We start from the raw sequence: 8,763 nt of genomic DNA, 5'->3' as shown, positions 1-8,763 counted from the left end.
TCATTCTCTATTGTAGCGTCGCGAATGAACGAAGATCAAATTAAGATTTACAAAAAAATTTTTTTTTCATTTTTAGGATGTTTCTTGTATCATTTTTGATTTTCGTAGAAAATGTTAATGTATGTTTTTGAAAATAATTTTTTGAATGAAAAAAAAAAATTATACAAGGAATAAAACTAAAAGGCTTTTTAAAGAAAATGTTGTAAAGTGTGTTTTTTTTACAGTTTGTATTCTTACTACAGTGTAAATGTTTTCATGAAATGTTCGGCGAGAAGTTTTTTTTTAAGAATGTTATTGAGTGATGATTTAACTATAATGTTTTTGGTGATTTCGTATTTTTATTACAGTGTGATTTTGTGGGGAAAAACATTTTATATTCACAGATACACATATTGACTTAAGTATATGTTTTTTTAACATATTTTCTCTGAAGTTTTTAAAAAATATATATTTTCAACAAAATAAAATTAATCGTAGCAGAAAATTCATTACACCCTAACTTTATTTTTTTTGTCTTCATTTTGAGGATTTTTTTGTATCATTTTTTAATTTCATAAAGGATGTTTCTTTTCTCAAATGAAAAAATTATTATACACGGAATGAAAGAAAAAGGCCTTTTAAAGAGTTTTTCAACTATAATGTTCTGCGACAATTTATGTTCTTACTAGGGTGTAAATCAATTTTTACTTTTACAGAAATAATTTCTAATGATAACAGAAAATTAATTACATATTTGAATTAATTCTTTAACTGAAATGTTTCAATTTTTAAAGCCTAATTGAAGAATGATTTAACCACAATGTTTTTTATAAATTTGTATTTTTACTGTACAGTGCAGTTTTTGAAATAATTTTACTTTCACAGAAAAAATTTTTAAAAAATCGAAATTTTATGCAAATAAAGGAAAAAAAGGTTTTTTTACCAAATGTGCGTGGATATACAAAAATTTTATAGATATATTTTTTAACTGTAATGTTTTTTTACCATTTGTATTCTTACGGCAGTGTACATTTTTCTACAAAATGTTAGTCGATAAAAAAATGGGTTTAAAAAAATATTTGAATGATTTAACTAAAATATTTTTGCTTCTTTCGCATGAATAATTTTGTAAGGGTATTTTTCATTTAAAATTTTTTTTTATTTTTTCATCGAATCTACGACGCTAAAAAACATTTTTAAAGAGTTATTTGACTCAAGATTTTTTTCCCACCCTTGACATAGTGTAAAATTTTTCATCAAATGTACCTCGTTATAACCAAATTTAAAGAATATTTAAAGATTTATTACTACTTCTTAAGAAAATAATACAAATAAACAAAATAAACATTTATAATTAAAGAATTTTATACTAAAACGATTGTCAATTTGAGTTTACAAGCATTGAAGAGTTTAGTTTCAAATTTACATTTAAAAAAATTAATTGTAGTACGGACAAAAAGGTAAAACTTGGAAAGAAATATTTAATAAATTATACTCATAAATATCAGGATTTCATTATTAACGATGGCATTTTTTAAAAAGAAAATATTTTTGAATATATGAGAACGATTTGTAAACATATCAAAATTGTTTATTTGACAAATTTAATTTTTATTGGTCTTTTGTATATAGCGCTGAATGGATTTCCAATGTCCAAAGTATATCCAACTTTAAAAAATAAATTCTTTAATTGAAGAAAGAATTTAAAAATCATTTTAAATGATTTAAAAACAGTACATTTTTTATGCATTTTTTTTCTTCTTTTTTGTAAAAATTAATTTCAAATATTTTTCCTATTTCGTGAAAAAATTACCCTATTTCCCCTTCTTTTGAGGCATGAACCTTACTTTTTTAAATGGATAAAATAGGCTTGAATTTAATTTAAAGTACTTTTTTGAAATTCTGTTTCAAAAACGTTCAAATTAAAAAAATATATGTAAACAGCACATTGGAAAATATTTGAAAATGAAGAGTTTGGTATTTGAGAAAGAAATAGGTATTTCAAAATCTTAAAAGAATTTCAAAATATCCAACAATTTAAGATATATTTCCTAATTTTGAATTTTTGATTAAGGGTGTCCTTTGGATCGCAAATTGTTTGAGAGCGGAAAACAACTGAATTTATTTTTTGACCAGGAACTGCATAAACTTTCAGACAAAAAATTTATCAAATTACTTCAAATATCAAAAATATAATGCAATTTAATCAAAGCAGTTGTTACTTTTTTCAATTATGGTATCACTTAGTTCACAGTACGTCATTTAAATATATTTTACAAAAAATTTTACAAATTAAGGTTTTAATTTTTAAGTGTACATTTTTAATTTAAAAAATTTTTAAACCAGTTTTGAAGAATTGAATAGTTAAAAAATAAAAGCGTTTGAAAAAAAAAACTTTCAAAATTGAGCTATACTTCGGGCAAAATAAATTGAACATGACTTTACTAAAAATTATAAAAATGTTTAAAATGAACCAATTTACAGATTTAAACGTTTTTATTTAATTTCAAATCCTGTTAGAATATTGTTTTGGTCTAAAATATTCTATTTTCAACTTATTTATTTTGAAAATTTTTAATTAAAAAAGGGAACAATTTTTTTAATATTTAGCAATATACTGAAAAATCTGAAGCTGAATTTTTTGAAACAAAAACCCTTAAATTGTTAAAATTGTATCTATAAATTAGGATTAAAAAATTACTGATTTGAAAAAACATGAAATAAAAATAATTAAACTTCTAATTTAAAAAGAGATCAGTTTAAACAGAAATAATAATGCATCATTTTAGTATGCTGCTAACTTAAAATTGGACCAAAAAATTATATATTTTGGAGCACTTATATATTTAAATTCATTCTGCAATTTAGAGAATTGAGAATGATTGCCTGAATTTTTATTTTTTAGCTAGAAACGTTTGAGCTGTTCAATCTATAAAAGTTAAAAATGTACAATTTTGAAATTTAACGTCATTAAATGAAAAATTTCAAATAAAAAGTATTAAAAGCTTCCATTCTATACGTGTTGAATATTGAGCGTTTAAATAAAAAAAATTCTGACTAACAAATTTTTTAAACTTGAATTTAAATAATTTTTAATTCAAAAGAGTTTGACTTTTAAGTGTTTAAAAAAAATTTCCGAACCGGGAATTTTTTAAATTTCAAAACGAAATCGCAACATTTTCGACTTACTTTGTGAATTATTTTCGGTGCAGGATAATATAAATCATAATTTTTCGAAGACACATTAAATTCAAAAATTTTGGAATACCATTCAAAGAATTTGCAGGACTTATCAGATTTTCAAATTATTTAAAAAAAAAATACTTTTTTCAAATTCTTGTACACGTTTTCATTTTGGTATTTTTATATCTCAGAAAGCTCAAGATCAAATGAAAAAATGGAAATAAATACATCACTTTCCTTTAGATATATCTTGGATATATAAATAATTTTTATTAATAGTATACATTCTCGAAAAATTGTGTACAATTAAACAAAATTTTCTTTTTCTTTGGCGAACATACACTTCGTTTCATTAAATATACCTTGTTTGAATTTTCAAGGCAATAAATGTAGCGGCCGCTAACTGCTAATGAATTACTATTTTATCAGAACTCGGAATTTCTTTTTTATTTACGAATTTACCACAGTGTAAACTTTTGGCACATATATTATCGCTTATATAACTATTAAAAATTTTTCAGCTATTTGAATGGTGTTACACCTTATTGCAAAATACCATGCATCTCTATACGTAATCTAAATTAATACCTTGTCTGGTGTTTGGCCTTTATTCTGTTAATATTATAAATAATTCTAGAAATCTCTATCATTTGTAGCCCGCTTTTGGTTCAACATTCAAAAATATTACAAATACTGATTTTCTTATGAATATTTAGTGATTAAAAATAAAATAAAAATGTTCTTATTTTAATTGTAATCGATTTTAAGTTTATATTTGAATAAAAAATGTCAGATTTTCTAATTCAAAACCACATTTCAAACATTTTTCAACAAAACATATGCAATACATATATTAAGTCTACGCAATATACATCAAATTTATTCTAATTGAACAGTTATATAAATAACTGATTATCATGTTTCAGTTTTACGTATATATATTTTTTAATAATCACCCTGTATAGTTCCTCTAATTTATGTTTTTTTTTACAAAACCCTGTAAGAGCCATTTCTCACATTATAGTGTAATAAATGTCACTTTAAGTTCGCAACGTTGTTAAACGAAAAAAAAAATTTTAATTACTATTGGAATCTGAAATCTTGAGGGCACCACTAGCGGCAAAAGCAATATGGCCGGCGACAGTAGGTAGACGTCTCATAAGACTCATGTAAAAACATTGAAAATTAGTCTCAAACCTTAAAAATGAAAGAAACAATAGCTCAAATTTATGATTTCACAAAATCTACACCGGCATGTAGAAACTTCGTAAAAGGAGAACGAATTTTAGATGCAGGACACCTTCTATTTTGCGGAAAAGAGGTGGAAAATGAAACTTTAGTTTCTATTATTGCATTTTGTTTGCAAACTTCGAATTTAAAAACTCTTGTTGTCTACATAATAAATTCTTCAATTTTTTCCCCTCATAAACATTTAAAATGTAATATTAACTATCGACATTTCAATGCAAAAGTTAATTTATGTCAATTTGAAATGACAAATCAGTAGTAACTTTTTTTCAGGTTTTAGGTTATGTTGATATTGTTGTACATAAAATAATAGTTTTATTTAGAACGTGCTTTGATTATTTTCATTTGGAATGCTGAAAAATCACTTAAGAATAAAAACGATAAATAGTTGACGATGATTAGAACTTTTTTATTGACAGTGGAACAAGCTTGAAAATCCGTTTGAATTTCGTGCATTTTTTACTTTATTCTGTTTTATTTCTCGAGCCATACTATCAGTAAATGCTGTAAATGTACTACAAGACAAACAACAAAACACTTTGCTCTTCGATTTTCGTGGCGAAAAATCCATTGATAAAGTTTGATTTATAACTTTTTATTTTTATCCCGGTTTCGCTGTAAAAAAACACTGTAAAACCTTTAGAAAACTTATTTTCGTACATTCGTCTATACTTCCCGTCAAAATTTACCTACGCTCAGGGCTTTCCGATTCTGTCACCAGGTGGCGTATTCGAGTATGTCGGATCCCAATTGGGAATGGTTAAACTGCGCTACGCCACCTGGTGACAAACATCCGAACTAGAAAGAATAGGTACGATTTAAAAGTTTTACATTAACTTTTGCATAAAAGTGTTTTGACGATTGTTATTGTGGAGTTTAAAGTATTTTTGGATACTAAAAGTAAGTCTTTATTAGAAACAAAGGGTTTTAGGTAAAATTTATATCTTATAAGATTAAGAAACATATTTTTTTACAGAAATATCTGTCCGACTGTGATTTACATCCTTTTTAAAAATACATTTTCAGTTGATAAACTGTGACTATAAATTAATAATGATTTTTAAAATTAAACTTTTTCTAAAAATTTTTAAAGGCTATTATTAATTTTCAAATATTATTTCAGTCTAAAATATTCCATTTTTAAGCCATTCAATTTGAAATTCTTTTATTAAGAAAAATGAGAATGACTTAATATTTAGAAATATCTGACTGTTTATTTAAAATCAGTCATTGTAATTAAACATTAAAAAACTACATTTTATACGTTACATTTTAATTGTACTCTTTAAAAAAATTTTATTTATAAGTCAAATTTTTGAACCTCGATCTATAAATAACAATAACATATTATTCTTAAAAAAATTCAAGGAAGTTGAAGAAATATTTAAAAGTTTTGAAATAATTTAAACAAAGTGTGTACGTGTACCACCAAAATGTAGATTTTTGCAGATTTCGACCAAAACATTTAAATAGATTTTTTAAGAATTCGGAATGGCTTCAGAAGATTAAAAAAAATTCCTAAGAAAATTAATAATGATTTTGATTTTGAAAATATAATTTTGAGTGATTATTCAAAAAGATTTACAAAGATTTACAAAAATATGAAAAATGAATGTGGAAGATTTAAAGGAAATTTGTTTAATTTGGCAGAATTAAAAAAAATTGAGAAAAAAATTCATTTTAAAGGATGTTTAGAAGTTTTGAAATAATTTCAAAAATAATTTTAATAAATGTAAACAACATGTAGATCTGTAAAGATTTTCGGCTAAAATTTGGAATCATTTTAACGTTTTTTTAAACAATTTAAAATATAAATAATTTAACTTTTAATTTATGAAGTGTTCAGCTTATAAAAAAATGTAATCGTTCAAACTTTTAGGTTTCTGGCTTAAAATTGCTTTAAATGATATAATTTTGAATTTTTTTTAATTCATTGATTGATTATTCACTTCTGACCTTAGAGTATTGAATATGATAACGTGGAATAATATTTTCAGAACTGAATCTGAATCTTTGAACTCTACAATTTATAAAAGTTGAAAAATTTCTTTTGCAGTTTATCGGGATTTAAAAAAAAATTAAAACTGCCACCCTAAATCGTCTATTACTCGTATTCTTCGCATAATGTGGAAAAATTGGTCGCTACATACACCATTTAAAGTTTATTTAAACTTGAATGCATCGAAACTTACATGAAATAGTGAAATAATTTTTTTAAAACCTATTTTACAAAAATGTATTTTTTTTTTCACTGTATAATATGGAAATTGTATCTAAAACTATTTGTTTTTTATGAAGATTTGTTTTTGGTATTCAATCATTGTTTTATACTTCACAAAACTATCGTAAAATCACTTTTATGCAAAAATTAATGTACAACTTTAAAATTGTACCTACTCTTTCTAGTTTCAGTTTTGGACACCAGGTGGCTAAACGGTAGACTACCATTCCCAATAATCAATTTTTTGTATTAAAGTATCGTAAAAATAATATAGTATATGATTTTAGAAGTAACAACTTACTAAAACGTCACATTTATTATGTTCTACAACACAAGAAGAAGTTTCATCTCAACATCCTTGTCGGAAGACTGAGTTTTTTCCGCCTTCGCACCCTAAAATTTGTATGGAAAAAATTCTAACTTTCCTGGAAATGTTCGGTTCTTGGATTTCTTTCCCTTATTACTTGTATTTGATTCCGTAAATAAAAAAAAATTATTCCAATATCCTTAACGGAAGACTGCGCTTATCGACTGCGATCCGCCACCTGATGGCAAAAATTCGAACTAGAAAGAATAGGTACCATTTTTAAGATGCATTTTAATTTGTGGATAAAAGTGTTTAAACGATTTTTTTGTGGAGTTTAAATCATTTATTGCATACTAAAAATAAGTATAAATTGAAAACAAAGAGTCTTAGATAGAATTTACATCTTATAGAGTGCAAAAACACATTTTTTGACAGAAATCTTCATCTGAAAAAAAAAAAATTATTGTACGATTTATTATAATTTTCAAAAGATTATAAAATTAAATCACCATATTATGAAGCAGAAATGAACTCAAAGTAAATTTTTATTAATTTATACATGATATATTTACTATTTAAAAATCTGATCTAAAAGTTACGTTATAATTCGTATTTGACTTCCAAACGTCTATTATTCGTATTCTTTGCATAATCTGGATAAAATTTGTCACTACATAAATTAATTAAAGTTTATTTAAGCTTACAATACATTGAAACTTACAAGAAATAGTGAAGTAATTGTTTTTTTTTTTTTTAAACCTTTTTGACAAAACAGTGTTTTTTTCTGTAAAATATGGAAATCCTATATAAAAAGCATTGTTTTTTATGAAGATTTGTTTTTAGTATTAAATCGTTGTTTTAAACTTCGCAAAACAATTGTAATAACATTTTAATGCAAAAATGAAAGTGCATCTTAAAAATTGTACCTGCTCTTTCTAGTTACAGTCTTCGGCACCAGGTGGCAAAATGGTCGACCATCATTCCCAATTGGGACGATACTTTTTATGGTATTATTCGAAATCCAATACATATAATTAATCAAATTCAATTCGAGGACTAAACTTTTGGAGGAATTATAATTTTGTTTCGAATTTTTCCGAGTATATTTCAGAGTGTGTGGTTGAGTAAAATGCAGTCTTCCGGCAAGGATATTATGATAAAGCTTTTAATGTTGTTGAAAATTAAGCACAAACACTTTTTTAAGTAAAAATTGGATAACCGGACGTTTAAGAAGAAAATTAGCATTTTTTCCCGCTTATATCATATACATTTTAGGGAACGGGGTGGACATAACGCAGTCTTCCGATAGAGATAGATATTAAAAGAATACTTTTTCCAGTATTGCTCGACATCTAATAAAATATTATTATCAGAATAAAATTAGAAAACCCAACGTTTAGAGGAATGTTTTAAATTTTTCCGGCTTTTTCTGTCTAAATTTCAGAGTGCTTCGATGGATAAAACGCACTCTTCCGATAAGGATATTCAATCAATTTCGTTTTGTCTGAAAATTAATTTTGTATTTTATTTCATTTTTTTTTAATTGTTCAAATTACAATAGGAATTTTTTTGTTCGTTGTAGTCCAAATTTGGTCGTTGGATTCTTGTTTTTTTTAACAGAAGTTTGCATCGATATTGGGATTAAACTTTTTATGTTGTTGAACATTAAGCCAAAATAATCGTTAAGTCAAAAATTGAGAATCGGACGCTTAAGAAAAAAAGATAGTGTTTTTTCCGTCTCGTTTCATATTCAGTTTAGGGTGCATGGGGTGAATATAACGCAGTCTTCCAACAGGGATATTAGGTGGATACATTTTTCTGGTAT

Source organism: Belonocnema kinseyi, chromosome 8 (assembly GCF_010883055.1).
Source record: "Belonocnema kinseyi isolate 2016_QV_RU_SX_M_011 chromosome 8, B_treatae_v1, whole genome shotgun sequence".
Lineage (NCBI taxonomy): Eukaryota > Metazoa > Arthropoda > Insecta > Hymenoptera > Cynipidae > Belonocnema > Belonocnema kinseyi.
Note: the sequence above shows the minus strand (reverse complement) of the source record.